A 27,829-nucleotide genomic window follows, 5' to 3' on the forward strand; every position below is an offset into this window, starting at 1 on the left:
CAATTCAGAGGAAGGGGGTTTCCATTTTTCCATTTAACAGGAGGCTCCTGCCTTCCTTAGCAGACACCTGTCTTTCCAAATTAAAACAACCTTGTTACTTCAATTCCATCCCAGAATCTCAGGCTGCTGTGAAGTAGCACCATGCCATGGTTACACTGCTGTAAATGTCATTGCACTGGTTCCTGGCAAGAGTCATTAAAGACAAACATGTATAGAGCTAAGTATTTAACTTTTCTTTGTGCCTCAGAAAAAATTTCCTTGGGTATTTAATCTTTTGAGCCTATTTGTGCTTGCTTACCTTCAAAAGGATCTTAAACCTTTTTACATAAAGTGATAAGGATGAGGAAGTAAGTTTGCAGGAAATAATGAGCTATGTGCAGACTGTGAAATTCCTGTTGAGTGGAGGCTAGTCACCAAGTTATTCAAAACCTGATTGCCTGAGGAGAGATATTTGCCTTTGCAAAGCTCTCTGGGATGTGAACCTAGGCTGAATTAGCTTTGTGAAAGCTACCCACTCTCAGTTCTTAATCATATATGTAAATTGGCCAAACTTGTTTTCCTCATAGCTAAGCCAGATTCAAACAGTGGTTGAGAAGGACTTCTGAAACAAAGTTAACCTGTTAATGTTGGTCATTAAAACCTTGTCAAGTATATGGATTGTTTAGATTGTAGGTTCATGAATAAGGAAACAAGTTTTGTTGTGAATTTGGGCACTACTGAGCGTAGCAGGATATTATTCAGTAATGGAGAAACAGTCAACAGTGCAACACATACAACATGATTTTAAGATGATGGTACTGAGGCCAGTAAAACTATAGTAAATTAAGTTATAGGAGATTAAAACATTTTCCCTAGTATATCAATACTCTGCATGAACATACAATTGAAAAAAACCGTTCAGATATGGAGCTCTTAACCTCTTCTCTAATATACAGAAGTGGTCTGAAAAACACTAGTTGAACATATATGAAAGGAACCTCACATCTTGTTTTGTACACACTCAAATCTTAGCCAAAAGAGGGGCAGCTGCACTACAAGTTTGCCCAATTTAATTTAAATTTAAGTTGAAGACCCGATCCTCTAACTCCAGGTGCGGTGCTAACAATCATAGAATCATAAAATCCTTGACTGATTTGTGTTGGAAGGAACCTTAAAGATTATCCCTCCCATAGAGGAATGCCATCCACTAGATCAAGTTGCCCAAGGCCCCATCAAGTAGCCTCGAACTCTTCCAGGGATGAGGCATTCCCAACTTTTCTGCTCCATCCCTTTTCCTCTCAGTGAAGAATGTCTTCCTGACTTCTAACTTAAATCTATTCTCTTTCAGTTTAAAGCCATTTATGCTTGTCCTATCTCTAGCTATCTGCCTGTGTGAAACAAAGAATAGTGGTAGGGTTTGTGCAAATGAGGTTTACCCTAGAAAATTTCTGGCTTACACGTAGAGGTTTATGGCTTACATGTAGAAGTTGTACCACTGACTTCATTCCCTTTGTTACAGACAGGGAGAGAGCTTTCATTAGGTCACAGCTGGATAAAATACTAGCATATTCTGCATGTGTATCTGTCCAGGTATATGATGCTGTTGTAGTGTAACCTCAGCAGCCCCATGCAGCTGCTTGCTCAGTCTCTTTGCAGAGGGATGGGGAGAAAATCAGAAAAGTGAGAAAATCCATGAGTCAAGATAGACACACTTTAACAGGCAAAGCAAAAGCTGGACATGCAAGCAAAGAAAAACATGGGATTCATTCACCACTCACCACAGGCAGGCAGGTGTTCAGCCATCCCCAGGAAAGCAGAGCTCCATCATGGGTAACAGTGACTGGGAAAGACAAACATCATCACTCTGAACATCCTCCCTCCCTTCTCCTTCCCCCAGCTCTACATGCTGAGCACAGCACCACATGGTCTGGGACATCCCTGTGGGCAGCTGGGGTCAGCTGTCCTGGCTGTGTCCCCTCCATGTGCACCCCCAGCCTCCTCACTGGTGGGGTAGGGTGAGAGGCAGAAGAGGCCTTGACTCTGGGTAAACTCTGCTCAGCAACTGCTGAAGCATCCCTGTGTTATCACCATGCTCCCAGCACTAACCCAAAACTTAGCCCCATACTAGATACTATGAAGAAAATTAAATCTATCACAGCCAAAATCAGCACAGATGTCACTTATGACATTAATCTTCTAGGAAAAGTTAAGAATTCTCTTGTGGAAGCAAATGAGGTCATCTATCAGATATTGGTTATATCTTAAATATTACCATCGCTCCTTTGTAAGATTTATAAGTAGGATTTGCACAGTAGACTGAAAAGAAACAATTCCTTTATTGAAAATTGCTTATGGATGCTATATAGGCTGAATATGCATGTATCTAGGAAGGGGTTTCAATTTTCCCCAAGAATCATACTAATGGGTATAACACTTTATAATCAGATACTGTACGTGCTGGTAAGGTTTGGTCTAAAACTTCAATGTTTGTCAAATATACCAAAAGGAAAGACTTTAGGATGTTCTGAATAAGAAACTGAGCTAGTGCTACTGTGATAATTTCCCAGTCAGTTATTCAGTAAGAGTACCTCAGAGTAAGTTCATCAAACACTGTTTTGGGAATAAATATTTTGAAACCTGCTAGAAATGGCAGCAGAAGATTTTACATAGTCAATCCTTCTTCCATTTTTTGGTTATGACAATATGTGTGAATCCACTTCTTCCCTGAGTGAGAAGTAAAGCTACCAGTTGTGTGGGATTTAGAAGGGACCTGTGGTCTTTTACTGAGAACCATCCACTTCCAGCATTCTTGGTGCAGAGTCCATGTGGTAGGTTGTATTTCAGCATGAATACCTGAGTAGTCTGGTTTGCTGCAGAGGTCTAGCTTAGCATCTTTACACCTGCACCTGCTAAACATCAGTTTCTCATTTTTCCTCTGATTAGTATCATATACTCAGTGAGCACAGCATGAAAATAAAAACAAAAAAAACAACAAAACAAACAAAAAAACCCCAACATTACTAAAAATACATTTGAAGTTACATGTTTCAGTGTAAAACTAATACTGAAACAGTAAATATGACACATCAGCCTTGACAGGTCTTTTGCAACTGTATTTCTTGTGCATTGTATGGGGGAAAGAATTTTGCAATTCCAGTATTTTGGCACAGATAATGAAATCATGACTTGATTGAAACATATGGCAGTAAGGAGAAGAATAATAAATAAGTAAGGAAAAGAATAATAAATAAATAACAACTAGTCTTGAACAGCTTGAATAAATCTTACACACATATTTGCTACTTGCAGCTGTTGTAGTTTGCCTTGCACAGATACCTGTAGAATGTCTGCCTAGAAAAAATTAATTGCTATTTGGACTGAAAGTCTTTGTGAAAGTTATTCATGTAGGTAGGTTAGTGGTAGGTAGGTTAATAATAGGAAAATATGCTCAGTTCAGGCAAGATTTTTTGTGAAATGACACTAGATGTGAGTAAGGAAAATAAGGCAAGCATCCTCTCTTGCTGTGCTGTGGCTGCCATAGGCACAAGGACTGCTCTCTACCATGGGCTGGGTCCAAGGTAGGAAGGGAAGGGACAGGGGATCTGCAGCACGGGTAAGAAGTTCTTTCTAGAGAAACTGGAATTATTTTTAATTAGGAGATTTACTATTGAAAATTGCCTTTTTTTTTTCTCTCCAGACTTATTTTTGTTTGTCTGAAAATCTTTCCCATCAATTCTTGCTTACTTGAACCCTTATTTGACCAAGAAAAAAATCCATTTATCTTCCAAGCATTAAACCGCCTAGAGAAAATATCCAAGCCATTTCAGGTTGGGGTTTTTTCTCTCCATGTAAATGGAAAGTCCCAGATAAAAGAGCTTCTAAATTCTTCAAGGGAATGTAGTTGTCGTTATGCCTCTAAGCCACTGAAATGACACTGTGTGAGAGTGACCATGCTAAAAGTTTGTGGGTTGCAAGAGAAGGGAAGAGTTAAATTGTTAATGGCAGCCAGGGTAGCTGTTCCCATTCAGCATGGCTACATATACCAGAATTATGTCTGCAGTATTTCCATTGATAACTTACTGTACCTGGGGGGAAGAAAAATGCCCCCAGGTACTTTGGTCAAAGTGAGGTTCTTCTATACATTGTGTTTCTGAAGGCCTGTACATTAAAGCTGTAGTTTCCCCTTAAAAGTAGTTTAACATCAAAGAGTTTAATTCGTAGTCAAAGAGAAAACCAAGGTTTTGATCCAATGCTCATTAAAGCCAGCAGGAGTATCAATAATGTTTTGAGTAGGAAAGGGTTCAGGTTGTGAGTCTACCTTCCCAATGACTTCTTCATTTCAAAACCCTGTTCCTTTTTTTATTCAGCTAGGAGGTTTCTGTGAAGACTGTATTTGAATGCTGTCTTTCTTGTAAAGCCTAAAAGAGCTCTCTCAGTTAGGTCAAACTACAGTGAAGAGCTTTTCAAATCATGAAACTTGTGGAAAACAAAGAGTAAAAACTGACCAATGGAAACACTAACTTGTAGAAGACAAAGAAGAAAAATGAACTAATTTTAAAATGCCTTAATGCCCTGAAACATGTTGGAGGAAAGTAGTGTGTGAATAATTTCTTGACATAAAGGTATATTCTGAAAATCCCTTTAATGCCATGCTATGTTTCCTTCTTCTGTAACATACTGATCACAATTCAGTTCCTCTAAAATAATTTATTGTTCCAAATGGCTGCTGTATTAGGTAGCTTTGCACTTTTATTATTCCAACCACAGCACCCAACTTGGTGTGAGATGCAGTAGTTTTGAGCCAGGACTGTATTTTCTTATTTAGACATCAGCAGTACAGTGTGCTGTGCTGCTCCCATTGCTCTAAGGTTAAAGCCTGTTTTGTGAAGGTGGCTTTTCCATGCTCCTTTGTAATTGTTCTTTTCTTGGTTGTTATGGAGATAAAGCTTATCCAGTCCCTTTTCTGCTTACTTTATCATGCTCCAAGCCCAATAGCACAGTAAACAACCTACTAGGCAACCTATTTATCTATGTCAGTGCTGCAAGTTCAGACCTCTATTATCTAAGGTATGAATCTTTTTTCAGGTACGTTTCTCTGGCTTCAATTCAATTAATTTTTTTTCCAAGTTACATTAGCCTGTGTGGGATTTTAGAAAATATGAGGAAAACTGCTTTGCTAAATAAGAAATTTCCCTAAAATAACAGTGTTGGTTGTCAGCTGATCTTGTGTTTCAGCTATTAAGTGCAACATGCCCCAGTGTGGTATTTTGCATATAAAGTAGTTTATAATTCATCAGATGCTGGAGATTGTTTTCTCATTATTGTCAGTGAATTAAAATGTTTCAAATATTTTCTTTTTTCTACTAGTTGGTTATTTACTTGAAATCCTGTTTGGGAATTAAAAAAAAAAAGAAATTAAAGGATGTTACCTTCCTTCACTGTATTATATATAATTGAATATATAACTCTCTGTATATATAACTGAAAATTTAGATGTGTTTTTCTGACCAACTAATTACTCAAATTTGCTATATTCAGCTGAAGAATGAACTCTGAGTAGGTAATTATTTTTAAAGGGGGGTTGTTCTGAGTACATCAGCCTTGAAAAGTATCTATGGAAGTGCCATGAGCATCTACAGGGATTCTTAATGCACCCGTGCTTCCCAGCTTGTAGAGAAATCCTTGTGTTAGAAATTACTTGTTTCTGGGGTGCTTCCTCAAAGCTGAGTGGTGGTCTCTCCTGTGAACTGGGCATTCTTACTGAACTTCCCATCTGAATACAAGACTGCAGCATCCCACTGAAAGGCTCTTCCAGTCTGGGAGAGGCAGTTGGACGCTACCCAGCCTATCCTGGAGAGTACTGGTATGAAATGAGTTTGGTGGCAGTTTGTGATGAAACCCTAGCTGTCTGCAGGGGAGAAATCAGTTCACAAGCACTGCTTTGGAGACAGGTTTCTGCTGAGAACCTGGGATTTATAAATTCCCTATATTCTCAGTTGCACAGGTAAAACCTCTTCTGCACTGAAATGTCTGATCATTTAACTGCATTCATAAATTGCTGGAGAGTCTTTGTTCAAGAAAAAAATAGCATATCTGGCAGCTGTAGAATTAGATACATAGAATATCTTCATGGCTTTATTCTGCTCTTCAGGGACTACATTAAACATAAAACATCAATGTTCCTCACTTCTTGAAATTCATTAAATATAAAAGAAATTATCCTAGGAAATGCTTTGGGAAAGATCTCTGCTTATAAAAACATAGCATTAGATCATCTCCTTATAACTCTTGGGGAAAAAGAACAACCATTTTAGCTCTCTCTTTTGCTCCATTCCTGTAACTTCCATTATGGATTATTCTATTGTGAGACTTAATCCTGTTGATAAAATGACTCCTCTTACTATTGTACTGACTTGGGTATATTGCATTATGCAGTAATTTCCTTTTAATCCTTTTCAAATAAAAGGCATGCTAGGACAGTTTTGTTAAACCAGCTATGTATTATAGCTTTATTTTTCTTCCAGTCAATATCAGCAGTGAAGATTTTAGAAAACCTTTCCATGACACCTCAATAATGAACATGCAATATATTGTCTACTGCTTATAGCATACTTTCATTTTTTTTTCTCTAGAGAAATTTAATATAATTTGTAGATACTAGTCAGACTGTAAGGACAACTATCTTTATTTTTAGCATCAGTTTTTCAATCTCCCTAATGTCAAGGGAGAGACTTGAGACCAATGTCTTGGTGTGAGCTTCAGTTGAGTAAATCAAGGCTGAATCTAGTGTATTATGTTTAGGGTTTTATTATAGCCTTGTAGATTAGGGTTGGGGATGAGTTTAATATTATATTAAAATTGTATGAGTGATCATAGATGACGTAGTGAATCCAGTCCTGCTTTGTTACTGCCACTTCATAAGACTGTGGTATGGAGGAAGAGGAAGGTGTAAATATACAAACCCATCTACCCTCTTATACACATATGTCTAGGCAATAGAGTGGCATAAGTTATGTGTATCTGTATGTGTACTTGTACATGTACTTTTTTCTATTCCTGAGACAGAATACTAATAATTCTGTCTATTATTAGACAGAATTATAATACAATTCTGTCTTATATTGACTAATATAAGTCAATATAAGACTTATATTAGTCAATATAAGACTAATACAATTGTCAGTCCTGGATTTCTAGGTATCAGTGCCTACTGATGCTCCTCTTATGTTATCCCAAAAAGCACACTTTGGCCTTAGCTGGTGCAAATGCCTCTGAGAGAAGTGGCAGCTGGTCTTTCCACTTCTATGCAACTCTTGATCCCTCTACAGAGAGTGGCACTGGCAGAGCTGATGCTGGAGCTGTAAGCACCAGTGTTAGTGATAATGAGCAAACTTGGTCTGTAATGTCTGTCCTTTCCTGTGAGCAGGGTCTGTGCCTCCACTTCATCCTCTAGGGAGTCAGCAATTCTTAATAAATATTAGCCTGTAATAAGGCATTATCAGTCAGGGTTCATCACTGACTGGCTCTGAACCAGAGAAATAAATGCAAGTTGAAGCTGATTGATAATGACTAATCTCAGCACCATCTGTCAGTGGTACATCTGTCCAAACCCTGTGGTTCTGCATCTTGTCTAGCACCAGTTTGGATGGGGCTGAGCTGCCAACTTTGCTGCATCTTGGCTTAAGAAAAGAACCCTTTAGGAATGAGCTGCTGTACTGCTAAAAGTTTCCTGCTGTTGTGAGGCAAGTGCATACCATACACAACCATTTCAGCAAATTCCAGCTTTGTTCTCTATCAACAGCCATGTAGAAATATTTCACTGAAATGAATTGCTGTATAATACATCAGTCTCCCTGGCTGCACCGATTAATCTTGGTGGAAGAAACATATTTCCCATGCATTTAATGTTTTTGGAACCTCATGGAGAGAGAATGTATGATAGCAATATATTCTGTTTAGTCATCTCACTTGGAGGGGTCCATATTTCTCAGGGGTGATTAAGCAATGAATAAATTAGGTTATATCAAGTGAATACTAATAAACATTACCTCATAGTCACGTTTGCAGCATAAAGCTGTGTCTTACAGACAATATTTAAAAACTACTTCAGAATTATACAAAATGTTCTACTTTAATTCCTCAATATACAAACCCAGGTTACCTTTACACAGCCTTGAAAAGAGAAAAATAACTATGCTTAAAATGCTTCTGACAGCTTTCTCATATGCTAAAGTGTCACAAGCTTAAATCTGAATTGCAAAATCTACCAGAAGAAACAAATGTTGTATTGCCATCTCTTGTCAGAGCTGATTTTTAAAATTCTACTGATAGACTCATCTACTCAAGCTTTTATTCTGTGGAGGAAAAGCATCTTTTAGCCCTCCTGCTTATAGAACTCAACCATGTTCTTTCCCTACCCTTTTCCAGCAGTGTGGCTGTAGATCAGCTTATGGGGCTTTGGTGACCTGCAGACATGCAGGGTGCCAGGCTGTGGAGCTCCTCTGAGGACCCCACCAGGCTGCAGGGTCCTGCCCCATTTCTGCTCATGCTTGGTGAAAACTGCGGTGTGGTCACAGTGACCCACCCAACACCTGTGTGCAGTGCAAAGTCAAAAACAAGAAGAAAGGTACACAGTTATACTCCACAAGCATCCAAAGACATCTTTGTCACTGAGGAAGAAGCATGGAGCCAGCTGCTTGATTCTCATGTTTGATGTCAATTTGGTAGTCTTGGTACTTAGTACAGAAAAAAACCTGCATGTACACCATGAAAGCACCATGTGAAAGCAAAAGGAACCTTCCCTGCATTGCTAGATGTTTACTACCTCCAGTTGCAACAAATGTCATTAACATGCATCTACATTTAGCTTTAGTGTGAGATTTGATTTATCCAGTTTAGGTTACCCAAAACAGAAAGTTTAATGGGACCCAGCTCTCTGAGAGATAATTTTGAATAGATTTCAGTAATTCAAGGTAGTCACTTAAAAACCAAGCCACATGAGAACACTTGTCTTCCTCTGAATGTAAGTCTAGATTAATGAGGGAGAACGAGCCCTTTTTTTCATAGCTTGATTCTGATAAGTGCAAATATTCCAAGACAGCATAAGCACAAGAGACCTATATGGAAGTTTATGGGTATTGTGAGATCTTCCATAATTTAACAAAGCTATCAGTGAGACTGCTGCAGAAAAGGTTATTTTTTTGGAAAAAATACTTTTGCTGTTTCAGCACTCTGTCAATTATCTATGAACTTCTTTTTAAACAGGAAAATGTAGTGTTGTAATTGATCTTCATGATGATAATTTAGGGCTGAAACATGAAAATAATAAGACATAATGAGGCTGACCTAGGTAAAAATATTCAAGTAAACAATATGATGTTAAATGTTAAAGTGTTCCATTAACTCTAGGTTTCCACAGAACTAGCATGCAAATCCTTAAATGCTTCTGGAACCATAAAAATCTTCATAGTGATCAAAAGTCAAAAGACCTTTTCTTCATTTCTTGTAACTTCTTTTATCCTCAAGGCCTTTTGCAACAGCTCACTTTCTTTCCAAGAAAAGAAATAAATGACCCTGGTTTTAGTTCATTTGAAATATAAACCAGTTCATTCCCATCCTTTCTCATGAACTTCAACTGCCTCCATGTGAACTAGATTTTTAGACTCTAGTTTAAGGGAATGAAGGTCAAAGTGTAATTTGTGGATCTGAGACATCCATATGAGGCTGAAAAATACAGCATAGAAACAACAGAAGGTCTGTGGGGGCAGTTTGTGTGGCCAGGTTCTGATAATAGGGTGGCTGCAAGGGTGGCTGCAAGGGTGGTCCCACCATGTTGTCAGGGTCAGTGCCAGCCATCTCCATGTCAAACTGGCCAAGGCTGACCCCATTTGTACTGTGGTAGTGCCTCTACTCATAACACAGTTAAGAAGGGGAAACATTTTCTGCGCAATAGCAGTGCCAGCCAGAGAGAGGAGTGAGAATGTGTGAGAGGAACAGCTGTGCAGGCACCTAGGTCAGTGAAGAAGGACGAAGAAGTGCCCCATGTGTTGGAGAAGAGTTTCACTTCCGTCCCTGCTGCGGACCCTGGTGAGTCAGGCCGTCCCTCTGCAGCCCATGGAGAGCCCCACACTGCAGCAGGTGGTGCCTGAAGAAGGCTGTGAGCCTGTGGGAAGCCCGTGCTGGAGGCTCCTGGCAGCACCTCTAGAGAGAGGAATCCACACGGGAGCAAGTTTGCAGGCAGGACTTGTGACCCCATGCTGGACCTGTTCCTGAAGAACCACAGCTCATAGGAAAGACCCATGTTGTAGAAGTTGTAGAAGTTTGTGGAGGGCTGCCTGCTGTGGGAGGGACTCCACCCCACCACCCCAGAGAGGGGGAAGAACATGAGGAATCCTCCCTGTTGTGAGGAAAAAGCAGCAGAGACTATGTGTTATGAGCTGACCTGTGAATCCACTGCTGAGCCCATCAGCACTGGTGGTAGCACCAGTGCTAGGCTGCTGTAACGTTGGGCAGGCTGTTTTGCTTTTCATTATTATTTAGCAGTGTGGGGAAAAGGAAATAGTTGAACAAAAATTAAAATAAACTGCCTCTTCCAGTTAATTTTTTCTCACTCTGTAGCTTGTCCTGCATGGGTCATCCTGGCAAGTAGTTTTAGTGATGGCTTAGAGGAAGTCCTTAAATTACTCCAGCACCAATGAATTTATTTCACTTGAAGACAGATGTGTTCAGGTCCAACCCAGCCATCCTGAAGCTTCACCTGGTAGACAAAAAACAGAGGAAGATTTGTTATGAGCTATAGTTAAAGCAAAATTTTGTGATTCAGCTTGTTTCAGCTGACAAATTCATAATGAACAGAAACAGATCTTCCTGCTTTGGGTGTGGTTGCAAAGGTGCCCACTTCTTTTGTGGGCTTCAGTGTATGTACATTACAGTTACAATGGGATTTCTGAGCTACAGGAGCATACATCCATACTGCATTTATACACAATTTTGGAAGTCCTAATGAGTCCCCAGGGAGTACATGCTACTGACTATGACCCTGCTGTGTTAAATACTCAGATTCAAATAGATGTCTCAGCTCCAAAAATAGTCATTTCTTTCAATGTCAGAGCAGAGGTGATGAGTAGATAAAGACAAAGAGATCTAATCCTGTAGTTTACATACTTTGGTATTCCAAGCACTTGAATTTGTGCCAAAGGACAGGAAAAAAAACCAAAACAGCTAAAGAGAAAGGCAGATCTAAATTGAAATATTCCGGATCCCTACCCACACATAGAGGGCTGGGGCATTCAACTGTGAAACTCAGAAAAATCAGGAGTGGAGGATGGTCATCTTAAGGAATGCTTGGTAGCTTCTTCTGGCACTATCTGAGAAAAATTCTGGTTGATTATTCCCTCAAGACATACATGCTCACCCTTCAGGAGTGTTTCCAGTCAAAGTGCTTGAAAAAAGATTGCAAGAAAAAGAATTAAGCTGTGCAGAAACCAATGAATTTTCTGTAAATTCTATCTTCTGTCCCTACTTTCACCACTTCAAATACATATAATGGCTTTCTTTCTCTGCCATGAGTGAGTTTTGACCTACCATAAGTTGTTTTATGGACCAGGCAGGGTGCAGAACGAACTAGCTGTGACCTCCATAGATTACAGACTGCATTTCACCATTCACTGTTTTTAAGCTGGAATTCTGCCTCTCCAGATGGGAATGCAGGCAGGTGCACCTGGGGTGATTGTATGCTTGTGTGAATATTAGTATTTTATTTAACCTGGGTTTACTGGAAGAAGAGAATATTTTTTACCCCTACTAACCCATGCATAGGCAAGTGATACAGGTTCTCAAGTGAAACCCTATAGGTGGAAGAGATCTTTTATTGATGAATCCAATATCAGTCCTACTTCTGTGTTAACTATTAAATACAGGGTCATTAGTGCTTAACATGCCAGTCAGAATGTGGTGAATTTAAAAAGTCTGATAATGTGAGTCAGGAGAACATTGAAAGAACACTGACTGAGATGCTGCCTTTCTTTCTAAGCTCTGGAGCCCAGGCAATAGGTTATCATCTATATTCTGGAAAGATCAAGAAACCACCTCTTAAAGAAACTTGTGGAGGATTGAATTTGCATGGGCAGTAAATTATTTTAGTCTTAATGTAAAATAAATGCTATGTAAATTAATATTGCAGCTGCAATCCTATTAATAGGGGTAGAAGAAGAAAAGAGCCATATCTGTGTAGGAAGAACCACAGTATCTCTAGTAGGTAACTCCATCTTATTTTTAGTTGAGCAAAGCATTACAGATAATGTTTAATATTTAATATTATTTCTAATATTTTCCATATGTATTTAATGCTTCCTTTTCTAAGAGCCCTTCCTCTGAATACTGGCTGGCAATTATTAACATCTGCTTAATTAGTGTTTTAGCTTAAAGTCTCTGAATCCCAACGCTTCATGAACAGACAGGGAGCTCTAGCTCACATTCCAGCAGAGTGTTAAACTGAGGGGCAGGGAAGGGACAGCTTCAGAGGAGTTTGCTCAACAGCCCCCTTCTACAACACGTGGGTATAAGGAGGCACTGAGAGCAGACTGGGCAGCCCAGTCAGTGGCTGACAAAGGATGCTGCTGTCTGAGTGCTGTCAGGCTCCTGTGATGGCAGAGGACAGCTGTTATCCTTCTCTGTGCTTGCACTGTTAGGAAGCATCTGTCATACCAAGGTGAGGGTCACTCAAAATGCATTGCACACTCCCCACGTTGAATATTCTGCAGGTGCAGCCTACAATTAGGCATGAGTTTGATTTGCCAGACAACAGTAGGAAGGAGCAGACAGCACCCCAGATTTTTCTGGCTTCAGACCAGATTGTTTTTATTCCTGTAAGGAATGAACATTAAAACTAATCCCAAATGCTCTTGAATTTAGGGATGTGGGTGTTGAATTTTGAATTGAAATTCTAGCTTTCTTCACTTTAGGGCATTTAGATTCAGCATATTAGAGCAAAAGAGGATGAACTGTCAGTTCTCATCCTTTAAATATTGCACCAAGTTGGTAGGGCATATTTGCAACACTCACTGAAAATATATGTACTTTCTCTTCTTTCAACTGACAAGGTACAAAAAATGCAACACATTTAAGAAGAAGACCAGATATTTGATCAAACTAAATGTGTTAAGAAATATTAGGTCTGATTCTGTTTTGTTTTGTTGGTTTTTTTTTCTCCCCTTCATTTCCAGATCATACACGAACACTGGAAAATGAGACTCCCAAGAGAAGCTCTGGTGTGCTTAGCCTGAACCCTCCCTTCACCTGAACGATGGTACATGCTGCTGTGTCAGACCCTGGCTCTCCTAAATGAGCATAACATGCTCCCATCTCCCAGAAAGCTAATTCCCTTGGGGCAGAACTGGGGAACTGCCCTGCCTTGCACCTATCATGGAGCAAGAGTTGCTGCAGGCACCAACTTGTGGCACAGCCAGGATGGCTGGGTCTTACCTAGATTGGTGTTGGCTACTGCAGTAAATTGCCTTACTGTAGATGCAAGATGTACCTGAATGAGCTCAAAATTGCATGCTTCCTATGGTTTCTGAAACCTGTGCTAGTCAGAATAGAAGAAATCAAATTCTAGTGAAAAGGATGTGGCATCCAAGGTGAGTGAACATATGTTCCCTGGAACAAATGGCAATGATGAGAATACAGTGAATCTCAAACTATGAAAGCTTTCCTCTCATGGCTATCCAGTATGACTGCTGAATCAGGAGGTAATTTGAAAAACAGCTCAGCACAATTGTACCACATTAAAATAAAAGGGGCTTGTTCTGAAAATATGTAAAAAATACACAGGTGACAGTAGAGCTTCCACAAAACTATGAGGATACCCTTCACCTCTGGTCAACCTTATGTTCTAAAAAAGATACCCTGTAAAGTTACATTAAGGTTGTAAAGCTAACAGTGAAAAGCTACAAAATGCCAGAATTCTGTGTGTCTCTCTGCATTTCAATCTGTGCAGCCGTGGGCTGTCCCCTTGTTGTGTATGAATTTTGGCAGTTTGACTGAGGATCATCCACAGTTTTTTCTGCAAGACTGTCTCATTCAGTGCCCCAGCTCAACAGCACTCAGTGATTGAGTGGCTCCTCAATATTTTTGTTTTACCCTCATATTTCAGTGCATGCCCCACGGACACATTTATTTTATGCTACTCAAACCTTTTCATGTGACAGAATTATAGATGTCCTCAGGGAATTTTTCTGTGATGTTACTTATTGCAAATTTCATTTGTATATTTATTTTTGTATTGAAGAAAGGTAGACAGATCAGGCTTGAAATTAGCCTTTAATTTGAGCAGCTAATTTGAGGCACCAAAGACTATATATTGGGTAGAGTATTTAGTGCAGGATTTTTGGCAGACTGTCTTAATCACAAGACCACTCTTTTTCTTACAGAAATGCTATCTTCCTCAGCACAAGCCTTTTAACCTCTGTTACAGATGCACTGAGGAACCTTACATCAGAAACTTGAGCCATCCCAGAAAATGGTCCACCTTGTGCAGTTTTTATTCTGAGAGTCTGAGTCCACTTTTGGAGCTAATGGCGAAACTGGAGGATGACAGTAGGTTGACTCTTTCACATGATCAGACAATACTAGAAGTAAAATATAAACATCACACAAAAGTCCAACCTTTGAATGGTTTTGGAAGCTGACCTTAAATCTAGCTGATTTTCAGTATCATTCACTGAAGACAGAGCAGTGAGGGCTGCAGCTTCATGATCAAAGTGATGCAGAGGCCATCATTGCAGAGACCATTGAGTGATGCAACAGAGCCTCCCCAGTCTCCCTGTTGGGAGCAGCTGGAGGGAAGCAGGTGCCACCAGGTGTTCAGCATAAAGCCTTGATATGATCAGGAAGAAAACTAATTTTAATTTAAATTTAATTTAAAGTTGTTGCCACTTGCTCATACTCCTACATCTTTCTACATCCTCATGTTATTTTTTAGAATAATTGTAGATGCCTCATGGCAGCTGTCACATTAGCCCTTCACCAGATAAGGAGATGGGAAACTGTTATGGCTTTAACTGGTTGAAGGGTTATATTTCTCCTAGCCACTTTTAACCTCAAAGCAGAGAGCTTCTTTAGATCCTGTCAGTATATGTTCCTTAAAAATAAAGACAATGCAAATTTCTACCAAGTCAACACTTTTATTTAATCTGGGGTTTTTTTGCCTTTACCCTCCCACAAGCACTGGGTTCCTCATCATAATACTTAAAGCCTTGGACTCTTCCCACAGATTTTTCAATGCAGGTGCTCACTTCCAAAACCTGTTGTCCCCTATGGATTCAGTGTCTCTTCTTCCTTCCCAAGCACTACCCCACAGCACTGCTCTTGCACACTCAGAGCCTGGTTTCTTGATCAGTATTTCTGTTTGATTTTTGTCTCCTTACATGAGCAATGCAAAGCAGCAGATGAGTGTAACTCAGCATCTCTACTTGCTCTGTCATTGCTGGTGTTTCCTGTAGCAGAGAGCAGAAGACAGTTGATGTGCATAATTTCATTACCTGTTCTTAAATAATGAAATAATCTGCTAAAAAATTATGTTTATCTACCAATGTGCTGGCTAAGTCCCTTCTACTTATTTCTATATCTCTAGTGTCCAGCTCATCTAAAGGTAGATCTCTGTTAAAGACAGGAACAAGCTCTTGAAAAATACCCAATTGACAAGCTCTTGAAAAATACCCTTGTTCCCACCAAGCAATTCACAATCCTCTGCCAACACAGTTAATAAAATTAAGGCTGTGAATAAACAGATGTATCAAAATTCAAGGAGCCAACTGTGTACCTGGACCTCTCTAAATAAAGGCCAGTGTATTTACGACAACCTCATGAAATTTCTAATATTCAGAGCATTCACACTGAAAGCGGACTGTTCTGTTTCTCATGAATCAATCAAAAGGCAGACCAAATTGGCAAACAGAAGTATTGAGGTGAGCTAAAACACTGCCAAATGTTCATCTAAATGAGAGCATCATTTATAAATCAAAAATGTGGAACTTGCCTGCAAGCATTACGCTATTTGAATCTGTCCTTACGTCTTTTAGGGAATGGTCTTTGCCTTTCAAACAAACAAAAACCAACCAACCAAACAAACAAAAAGGAAAATATTTGGGAGAGTGAAAATATAAAGAAAAATAGGTAGTTGGGTAAAAGACTTTACAATCTAATAACTGTTATGATTTTGAAATGTTTAATTCACAATTTTTTTCTATTAAAAAAGGTTGAAAATATATTAACTAAAAAGACTGCATCATAAAAATATAACAGTTTTGGAGCATCAAGACATTTTGTACCATGTCCACATCCCAGCCCAGGTGTGATTCTGCAGAGGAATGTGTTCAAATCACTGGAAGTAACAATTGCAGAGTCATGAGGGATCTTTTTTCCCCAAATCTCCTCACAGTTATTAGATTATTTGTGTAGGTTCTCTTTTTGTGACTGCTTATCTTTCTTAATATCCTGATAAACTCCCAGATACAATGACGACTAGTGGAAACGTAAATATCATACATTAAAAATAAACAAGAATCAAGAACTTAAATTTTCCTTTTCCTTTCCTTATTTTCTTTCAACCTTGGCTTTTGATTTTAACTGGATAGTTAAGCTATGTTAGCTCCCTGTGGTTCATTCTATTAATAAAGCCAAAGAAAATAACTTCCAAGTAAAACCATGGTGCAAATGTTAAGCTAGAAATGTTCTTTATCACATGTTCTGATTATTTACATGGTGCAAATCAGATCATCTGAACCAATAGTTCCTATGAAGGAATTTTTTTGAGTAGAATTGTCAATACTAAGAGATAGGAGTTTGTTTTAGACACTAAAGTTTATTATGCTCTCCCCATAATCAGGTTTTATTTTAGTTTAAATTTTCAGCCAATCAATATTGGCTTGGTCCTTTTTTTTCCAGTTTTAATATTTCAAGAACATTTTGAGCAAGTGAATTTTCTTTTGATTATTTAATGAAAAACAGTTTTGGATACCTTCTATAACTCTTTTTTATTCTGACAGCTGCTCTAAAGCCGAATAATAAAAAAGATCATTCTACTGCTGGCACAGCAGACATTAGGCAAAATCCTTTAAGGAAGAAATCCAGGATTTTAAGACAGCAAATGATGTACTGGGATACAAACATATAGCCTGTAACAGTGCTCCAGGATGTGTACACAAGGATCTGTTCCTACTGGACACCAGGATGAAAAATCTGAGAATAAAAAGAAATGCAAATGCAGTTGACAACATCCAGGAGTTAAAAAACAGCCTGGAGAGGCTAAGCATGAGATATGCCATGAATCTTCAGTAATACTGCAGAGCATTCCCCAAAGGGACAGATGGTAGGAAATTCTGGTTAACCTGAACCCATTTATAAAATCAGTATTACATATCCTTTTAAACTGGTTGTCACCTTTCAGTGTTTATCATCTTTGAAAGAGTATGCTCAGATAAATTGAGAAATCAGACTTTATCTCTTTCTTTCCCAGGAAAAGAATATATTTCAAATGTCCATTTAGTCCCACTCCACAGGCATCATGATTTCTTTTTTTCATTACCAGAAGATGTAAATGAGAAAAGGGAAATTTTGGAATATGTATTTAAAATTATTCTAAATTTAATTTATTTTAAAAGGTGTTTTCTTCACTTAGTTTCAATTTTGTATAATTTAAGAGGATAAACCCCAAATATGTTCAAAGGCAGAGTATTTAATTTCATAACTGAAATGGCTAGATGAATGACAGATGCTTCCAGCTTATGAATTTTTAGGAAGAATCCTTCTGGCCAGGTGCCTGGGCCTCCTCTGATCTCCTTATTTTCATTTGTGGGAGTTGTGTCTTACTGTCCTAGAAACTCTGTATCAGGAATGGTGAAGTCACATATCGTGTCATTTGACCCTTTTTAGTAGATGGTGACATTGTTTCTTGATGCAGCAGGAGAATGGCTTTCCAGACAATTTTTCAAGTTAGCTGAGTGTCACAGATCTGCAAAATGGGAGTACCTGAAGGTGAGGATCTACCCTCCTCACAATTATTCTTAAATCAGCCTGAGGTTTTTGGGGATGAAAACTCACTTGTGTGGTTCAGAAAAGGCAGCTTTTACCTGGTTTTGATACCTGAATTACAATGGTTGGAGAGTTTTCCTGTGCCTGGTGAATCATAGCTGTATATGCAGAAAACTGAATCAGCACTGTGACCTTACTCACTAGTCATAAGTACTGCATGGATATAATGATTTATCTCATGTTTGCAGTGCAGACTATTAAAAAAGCAAAATCCAATTGAGGTATGATTCACATAACAGAATTTGATTAAGAGAGCCCTGATCCCAAGACCTGTGTTTCCCTCAGAGGAGGGTGATCCAGCTGATTACATCAGTTATTTTAGTCCTAGACCTGCAAAAGGCCTCCAATATCAGTCATAGCACTGTGAGTGGCAATACCTCAGGATTTCCAAAATGTGTCGTGTGGTGCTTTGAGCAATCCTGGATGGGGTAAGCAGGGGTTTGTGCTTGCTCAAACAGTATTTCTTTGTGTTGAGAAGTCTTAATACGATAATATTCTGAGAGAGCCCTGGAAGCAGAAAGCAACCTGATCTCTCTCTGACATCACCTGAAAGTCTTGACCTTTATGGCAGCAACACCCGTGTGATGTGAAGGAACCAGCTTGAACAGGAAGGGCAAAACAGTTGTGCCTGCAGTGACAGCCTGGACAGCAGAGAAGTTTTGTGGGAAAGTGGAAATGGGCTCCCTCATCCCCATGGTTGATGGATGAGTGCTGTGACTGAGTCCACTGCTTTGCCCTCCCCACCCAAACATCCAAGTATTGTCAGCTTCCCCTGGTGCCTGGAGCCATATCTGTCAGGATGAAGGGAAGGCCACAAGCTCTGCCAGCTCTGAGGGAGTTTGTGTCACCATCTTGGTAAGAATTGAGGAACTTAATTTAAAAATCAGGTGTCTACATATATCAGGCATTGACAGAGTCAGACAGCAGCTGAGCAGAGGTTTCAGGGATCTATATTTGGACTGCAGTCCAGAGAGGCAGTTTGGTAGAATATCAGCATGACAAATGTGACAGGCTTGTAAAAATCTTCACCTTCTCTTCAGAAAGATAGTTAACAGGGTTTGTAATTAAGGGGACTGCAGATGTGAGATCCATTCCATGCCTTTGGCCATCTCACTCTCATACTGGTCCCAGAGGAGAATCCAGGTGCTCTGTGCTTCACCATTTTTTTCTTCAGATGCCATCCTTTCCTTGACAATGCCAGAAAAGCTCTTCCCCCTTCCTATTTCCCTCCCTGAGCCAACAGGCACTTTAAATATACAAGTACAGCTGAAACTTTCATTTAGATTCCTGAAGACTGGCACCACAGTTATTATATTCCCAGACTGACAGTTCCTGCTGATTGGTGCCACTCAATTCAGAAAGCAATATCACTTTGATGTATCAACCTGGCAACTGCCTGCAGGAAGCTATTCTAGTCCTTCTCTCAGAATTTCACTCTAAGAAATATACTCCTTTCAACAGGATTTTTAAGGGAAAAAAAGGCAGAATGTTTAACAGAGGGGATGGGAAGCTCAGTATGCTCCCCATAGCCTTAAACAAGAGCACTTTTTTTCTTATTGAGGAGGTAGTAACTCTACAGGAGACAAAGACTGCAGGAAGACCCTTTACTCCAGCATTTTACACATTTGAAAGATCCATGTCTTATTCATAGAAAAAGGAAAGGGTCTTTAAAAATTTAGCAGTGACCTATATGTCCTTTATGAAGAATATGACATGTTGGTGTTTTAAGAATATGTTGTTTGATGTTTCAGTTCAGGCTTTGTTGTGGAGCTCAAAGGTCAAATAGTCGAGATGTTAACAGAGCAAACACAGTTGGTAGAGATGTGCTCAGTAGCACTGCAGCTGGGAGGATTAGGAGAGAATTCCCTGGGATACTGACAGTTCTCAGCTGCAGCCAAGTTAGGGGACAGTCCACTTGCCCAGTGTAGGAATTGGTGAAAAGTAAAGACAAAAGGATAATGTGCAACAGTTTATCTCAAAGGGGGAAACTAACACAATAGGAATACATAATAGCAGTCAAATTTATTTTATATAAACTGTGAAGAAGGAAGGAAATCTGAAGTTGCAGAACTAGAATAGATTTAGATCAAAGTCTCTCTATATTCCTATATATATTACTACTGATGACCTGGTAAAAAACTAATTGTGTTCTCTTGCTCCTGCTTCCAAAGTGGAAAATCTATTTTGTTTTGAAAAATGGCATTGAACAACCTTAGTCATGACCAGATCTTCCTGTACTTATTTTTAACATGGTGGTCTCAGGACAGAAATTTTCCCTCTGTCCCATAGTATAAGAAATAGATGAACCTGAGTTCTCTATGCCTCCTAGGCAGAAGGACCTGGCCTGACTGAGTACTCTGACATGCACACAAAGACAGTCTTGAGGATCCATCCCTTAGGTCTTCTGCAGTTCCTTCTCTTATTTTCTTTTAATGCTTAAAAGTTTCCCTTCAGTTCCTGGGGAAAAATTGCCTGGCTAGTACTTATTTCTAACAGTATTTTTTCTGTTTCTAAGTAACTTCTTTTCATAGAGGTAGTTTATTCTCACAATTGTGATGTGAGCCAGAGCCCGTGGTTCAACCTGAAAGCTTTGGGAGCAGACTTAGGTCTATGCTGTGAAACGTTTTGCTAAAATTGCCGATAGCAAGAGCCCAAGGAATTTCCAGAAATGCAGGTGTCTGTTTATGATTTCTTTATCTTCTCTGAATGTGATTGCAGTCCCTTTAGCTATTGTGTGTATCATCCTTCCATTTGGAGTTATTTTCTTAAGTGTATCTGGAGGGCAGGGGAAGGCTCTTAGTGAAGCAATATTGCATGCTTCACTAATGCTGTATGAGAATATTCATTCAATGGTTTATGTAAGAAGAGAGCAGATGTTCTTGACATGTCAGAAATGTAAGAACACTTTATCTTGGTGAACGGCTTCTATCAATTCCTGCAGAACTGTGCACATCTCCAAAGAAAGAAAGTAGAAGTAGTAGAGAACTCCTGAACTCTCAAAGGTGCTGCTGCTGCTGCTGCAGATGGAGGTCACAGCACCTCTATGCACTTTGTTTTTAATACAATTCTAGATGGAGCAGGTGGCATAACCTATTATATTGAATCCTATTAATTAAATGCCTAGTTAGAAATACCCATTTTTAAAAGATAGCTGAATAGGTACGAGTTACAGTGATTTAAAGGTCAGTTATTCAGCAGCTTTCTCCAGAGATTTGAACTGATTTCCTTGTAATAACAATGCCACAATTTATTTATCTTCTGCTATCACCTTTTGCTAGGATGTAACATTTCACATTTTTTCTGTCTGTGTGCATAGAGCTAGAAGAGCAATTAGGTCTCCTGCTTCAGCACACCTATGAAAGGAGATGCCTTGATGTAAAACAGGCTTTTTAATCTTTCTTTCAAAACTTTTACTTCTACCTGCATGAAACGGTATTTCTGAATTACTTAATTGCCAAGAAGTTAGAGTATGAGGAAACTGACAGCTCTCTGCATCTGCACACTCTCATATTTACAGGCACAAAGGTGAGAAAAATAAGAAAAAATGCTCTATTGCCATGAACAATTAAGGCAGCTGCATATAATATTAAATAATATTAATATAATATTGAATTTTTGATGTATTGAATTTTTAATATTTGTGCTGGAGCTGGAAGAGCATGCAAAACATTTCTCCCCAATTAGCAGGTGAGTTAATTACTGAGCTACTGTCCAAGCGGAGCACTGGTGCGTCAGTGGCTGGTCAGGCTGCTGGTGACATCGTGCAGCCACCTGCTTTGCTCAGCTGTGCACAGACACTGAGGAGCAGTGCTGCTTCCTTGCCTTCTACTCCCCCTGTGCTGGTTTTGCATTAATTGATCTTTGATGAAGAGACACCCCCCTTTGATGAAGTCACACCCCCAACCACACAACCAGACATCTGGGCCCGTACGGGGAAATGCATCTCAACCCCCTCCTTATGAACCAGTGAAAGGAATATTGCAATGAAGCTACTGCCTCCTTCCTAAGCATTCAGTCAATTAAAATTTGCATTTAAAATAATGCTCATTTAGAAGAGCAAAAAAATATCCCTCCTACCATAGGACAATATTTTGGATGGCATCAAGAATAATTTAAAGAGTCTTTTGTGCGAGGAAGAGAAATTTTGGGGCTATTCTTATAACTGGATTATCTTTCTTACTTAAAAAACAAAAAGTGTTCCCAATGAAAACAAAAGGATGACAAGGGAAAAGGTTTCTGGAAAATGTATCTATTTCTGGAGCTGACTCCCTCTTATGGCCTCTTTGTTGCAGAAATACAGCACCTGGTCAGATGGGCTGCTCATACAGCTCCCATGTCCTTGTCTGGCTGTTGAAGGCATTTATCTCAACGTGTCAGTCATGGGTCACAGCAAAGTGGTGAGACTTGCAAACTACAGGCTTGTTTTGGCATAAAATGAAGAGGAAAATTCTATTTTTAATGGGAAAATAACTGAAGATGGAAATGATCCATTGGGTGTGATAGGAGCCATGTATTTCTCTCTTAAGTATTCATGGACATTTCACAGAAGCAGACTGAGGTGATGAGACTGCCAATCTCTTTCCTTCCAGCTAGTTATTACTGAGATGTCTCCCAAATATGAGTAAGCTTCATGGAGTTCACAGTGGTACTAGAGATGATGAGAAATACATGAAAGTTTAACTGGAGCTCAGTATCCCATGCATACCTGTATTTTCCATTAATGGCCTTTCCACTCAAAAGGGTTGACATTTTGTTTGATGTTTTTACCTAATAAAAATATATATCAATAAAGATTATCCTTTCCTTCAGTTCTCCCCTTAGCACATTCAGTGGAAAAAGTATCAACCTAACAGGGAGTTCTCTTTGAGAGGAAAAGGCTATGGCATCCCAAGGAATTCTTCAAAAATGTGAAATACTTCACAATATGAATCAACAATCTGATTTATAGGGTGTGCAATATGAGCCATATCTGGATGTAAGATGTCACTGCAGATGTCAGTGAAAGAGGAGAACAATGAACAGAAGAGAATGTGGAGAGGGAAAGCTGCAGAACTAAATCCAAGCCTTTTGTAAGTGGACGTTAAAGCACTGATTTCACAAACATGATAGCATTCTGCTGAGAAGGACAAAATGGATATGAGATTTTGACAGACTGGTTTTGTGCAACCCAGGATGCAGTCACTTGTGAAATGTCTTCAACAGTGACTCAGAGGATCTGGTACCACAAGACCTGCTGAATAAATACTCCTCCCGTGTTTCTCCCACAGCAACAAAGAGAGGTGACAGGGTTACTGAGAATGCGTCAGACCACTGAATTCTCTGTAAGTACTCTCAGGACAGCATAGCCAATTTATAAATTCTCAACACTTTTCTGGCCAACAATTTTATACCTAGGGTACCTTCATAGATTCCACTCACAGCTATTTGAATACTTCATTGTTAATGAGAAATATTTTTTTTATTTTTGTATTTTTTTGCATTTGTAGAAAGGCTGCACTGTTGGCAAGGTTTTCTCAGTATGCTGTTGTTTTCCTAGAGCTACTTTGCACATTTTCAAATGAAGTATTTCTTCATAATAAGATATGTCAAACTTCATTTTGCAGTGAATCAAAGAGATTGTGCCTGGGGAGAACTTTAGAAACTGAGGCGTGCCTAGAATTAAAACATGAGGTTAGGCAGTTTGTCCTAAATCTCAGATTAAATGGCAAAGATTCCCAGCAGATGATAAAGGATATACTCTGTAGAAAATAATCTTGGTTAATTAATAACATTTGATTACTTATTTGCTTTGCTACATTTCAGTGTTCTGACTTGACAAAGTTCTGTTGACATGCTGCATGCATGCTTATGTTTACTTGAGAATATGAGCACAACCTGAGCCCAAGATCTGATCTTATTTCTTACACTTAAGAGCCTCAGGACCTGATTTATATACCCTTGAAAGCTTCTCAGAAATCCCCCCAGATGCTAGGGGCAGTGGTGTTAGTGCTTCAGAAGTGGCAGTCTGCCTCTGAGCCATAAGAAGAAGCATCCTTCAAAGTTGAGGGACCCAGGGAGGCTGTGAACAGTACATAAATCTAAATATTGCAAAGTGCTAAACACTCAATAACTGCTCCACTAAAGTACTTAAAATCAGTGAAATACTTACAACCAGTTCCTTCCCGAAAATGGACCCATGAAAACAAACTTGTCTGGATTGAGTCAAAGGCTTTGTGCTCTGAAAACCTGAGTTTATGCCTCCTTCTGTGTCACAGGATACATAGTTGGATTGTTTTCATTAATTCTAGCAAAATTCTGCATAAATGAATTTTTCTGAAGAGGAGTCAGTTTATCTGTTTATCTCTTTTCATCAGCATATTGGAAAGAAAAGGAAAGAAAACAAGTAACACACCCAGGATGTTATGAACCATTGACCTATATTTGAAAAAAAAAACAAACACTAACAACCAAACAAAAAAAACAAGTTTACTCAATGGCTTACTTTTTGAGTACTCAGATTAAAAATTAAAATCTAGGGAAGAGGACCTACATCTGCCTTATGAAGATTGTCCCTATTAGATGTTCCAAGATTGATACTGATAAATAAAGGTATTCAAAATCAACACTCACTTTGTAAAATTTGACTGCCCTAGATATAGAACAATCTCAAATTTTGTCTCTGTGTCTAGAGCTGTGTGTACATAAATATGTAGACATATATTTATGTTCTGGTTTCATGTTAGTGAAAGAACTTTTATCAGGAACTGTATGGATTATTCTGAATGCATATTCAACACCAATTTCTCTATAGAAATTATGAAAATATAATCACATTAAGAGAAAAAAATCTGCAAGCATATTTTAACATTTTACCATAGATGTAAAAATTGTGATGTCACAGGGAAAGGAAGCCTCATGACTGAAATTTCAGTCTGTTAGAGATGAAAGCCAGATGTCTGTAATAATTTGCTGTTTTAAAGGCATGAATAAGAAGGAAGCTTCCATCCACTGTATTTATCCACTCGAAACATGTTTAGAACATATTTTGTATTATCATGATTACCCAGTCACACTTTCAAAGTGATTTCCCTTCCCATCTCTTCCTATCTAATACTGCTAAAAATGCTCTGTATTGAAACTTTGCTTTTACATCTGTCTTCTGCACTAGAATCCATCAATCTTAGGGTACTTCAAAAATAGCAGACAGAAAAATCTAGTAAGTTGCACCCAAAAAGGGTGAGCTCCCTACCTCCATTCTTTTTGCAGTAAGATAATTCCTTTTTTCATATTGTCAGAAAACATTTCTTTGTAGCAAAGATGTCCCTCCCCTCAGCTTTTCTTCTGTGTTTCATCCCAGGTCAGTCAGCATTCATTATATTTCTGTGCACAGCACCAGATCCTTTAAAATAAAAGAAATTTTGCAATTATTCTGACTATTTTGATGCTGTTACATGGTTTTATAAAATATTTTTTAAATATTTAAATATTAGGATAATTCAATGTGGTGGGGGGAGACAGTTTATGCGGAGAAAAAAAATCCATAAAGAAATGTTTTCTTAGAAAAGCACTACTGCATTAAAGTGCTATTGCAAAAACAGAACAGTTTCATGTAAACACTGACCTTGTTGTGCAATAAAAATTATCAAATGCCATAGCAAAATGTACCTGACCAAACATGTTGAAATATTTCAAATACAAAGGAAGTCTGTAATCTGTTTGTTTTGTTAAACTTAGAGCACAGAATAAAATATATTCACTTCTGCATTCTCCTGCTTGCTTTTTTCATTTCTTTAAAAAGGGAGCATCAGTGCATATGAACAAAACAGTTCCACTCAGTAGGGCACATAGCTCAGAGCATTCTGTCCCATTTTCAGTGACCTGGAAAGCACCAAGGCTGTTGTGCTGGAAAAATGGGGAAAAAATGAAAAAAGAAATAAAAAAGGATAATAAGGGAAAAAAAGAGAGAGAGAAAAAACCCAACTCACCAATCTAGCCATATACAAATAGTACTTTCATCATCAACATAAATTTGAAACCTATCAGTTTCCTTGGAGAAAGTGATTATCAAGGAAATGGAAGCATGGTGCTCTGTCTCACCATGGTGTCATTTGGGAAATGTTGAGAAACAACAATGATAATGAATTTGAAAAGCAACATCTGTGTTACTGTCATAACAAAATAGTAATAAATAAAAGACAAAAAAGCCAGACACTGGAGAAAACAATGGGACAAAGCCTCTCATAGGAGAACCCTTATCACGTAGGACACCACTGACTGAAGCACTATTTTAATTCATGTTATTTTTCTTGAGGTGTCTTACACAACATAATGAGACATTGTTCTGGTTATATAAAATCAATTGGAATAAATTCTAGAATTATCACACAGTGATGATAATTCCACACATTCACATTGAAATAAAGAAGACAACAGGGCTTGTTTCCACTGCTGTATACTTAACCTTTTCCATAGTCACCCTGTCACTAAAGGATACATGTTCCTTCTTCCCCTTTTATCCTGTAGAATGATCATGTCACTCACATGGCAAGAATTCAGTCCTCAGCCCAAGATGCAGGAATAAAAGGGCATCAGTTTGGGGGTATTCATGGGATAAACGAAGAGAATTTGAGCAGCAGCAAAGTTGGGTAAGGTAGAGATAACAATCCAGAGAAAGATCACTGACCAGGCATTGCATGGATATGATAAAAGCTTTGCTGACACCAGTAGTGTTTCACATAGAGCTTCTGAAGCACAGAAGGTCACAGGCAAAATTTAATGGAGCTCTCACAGTGGCTAGGGGATCAGTGAATGGCTCCTGAGGAACTAGAAGCTGTGCAAAAGTGATTAACTGAATAGAAGAGGAAGAGATTTTTCTGTACTAAAAGGTCCTTCTGACTAAGGGTCATGATGATTATTTGTTACTGTCTGGTTTTAATGAGTTGGTGGCCAATGGAAAATTCTCAAGTGCTGACAGCACTTGACTCATGTTGTTCTGTAGTGGAACATGTGCAAATGAAGAGGGAAATTTCCAGTAAGGTGAGACTTGCATTTTTGGTCAAACTTTTCAAAATTTACATCTGCAATTCAATTACGTATAGAAATTCGAATACTGCTACTTCTAACTTTCAGATGGCTAAGAGGTTAAATCACTTACATGGATAAAGAAGTGCAAACTGAGCACATATTCCAAAACATATATCACATTTTTCCTTGTAAACTGGGAAAGGAGTTCTTGGTCTGTCTGAAAATATCCAGTGAGGACTGACACCTTCATTGTAAGCTATTATTGATATTATAAATCCAGATATTTGTAGAAATCCTTTTCCATTTTGTTTCATATTACAGTCTATGCTTAGGTATTATGGTGCAGCATGGTTGACACTGGGTTTCTGTACCTTCCATCTTGGGTCTAGTCATACACAGCTGAGATCTGGCCACTCTTGCTAAAATTATTGAGGTCAGAAGTAGGTGAAAAAAGAACAGTATGATAGAAGCATCAGAAGAAATCAATACAATAAAATAGAGCTTAGAAGGACTACGGTATTTTGTTAAGTGCAAACCTACAATTGATCATGTTTTTCTTTAAAACTGGTGAGATATATATATATATATTTATCTTTCTTAAAAAAAAAAAGGCAGTTTGATTGACTTGGTAGAGACAAGAAATACTATGTTCACTGAAGTATGTTGTACCTGGCCACCACTGTCTCACATTTGCTGTTAGGCTGGTTTTTGGACTGAACAGTTGAAACAGGAGAAACCCTCTGACCTGCTGCTCTTA

The 27,829-nt window shown here is 38.7% G+C and overlaps 1 long non-coding RNA gene across 1 annotated transcript; it reads left to right on the forward strand.

Annotated features, from left to right (window-relative positions):
• The first annotated feature begins 4,953 nt into the window (after positions 1–4,953).
• On the forward strand, positions 4,954–25,812 carry LOC143694151 (uncharacterized). Its single transcript, XR_013182444.1, has 4 exons — positions 4,954–5,046; positions 13,203–13,616; positions 14,409–14,574; positions 22,362–25,812. It is a non-coding gene; the product is annotated as an uncharacterized LOC143694151 (long non-coding RNA).
• Positions 25,813–27,829: the final 2,017 nt, after the last annotated feature.

The sequence above is a fragment of the Agelaius phoeniceus genome, chromosome 5 (assembly GCF_051311805.1).
Source record: "Agelaius phoeniceus isolate bAgePho1 chromosome 5, bAgePho1.hap1, whole genome shotgun sequence".
Classification (NCBI taxonomy): Eukaryota; Metazoa; Chordata; class Aves; order Passeriformes; family Icteridae; genus Agelaius; species Agelaius phoeniceus.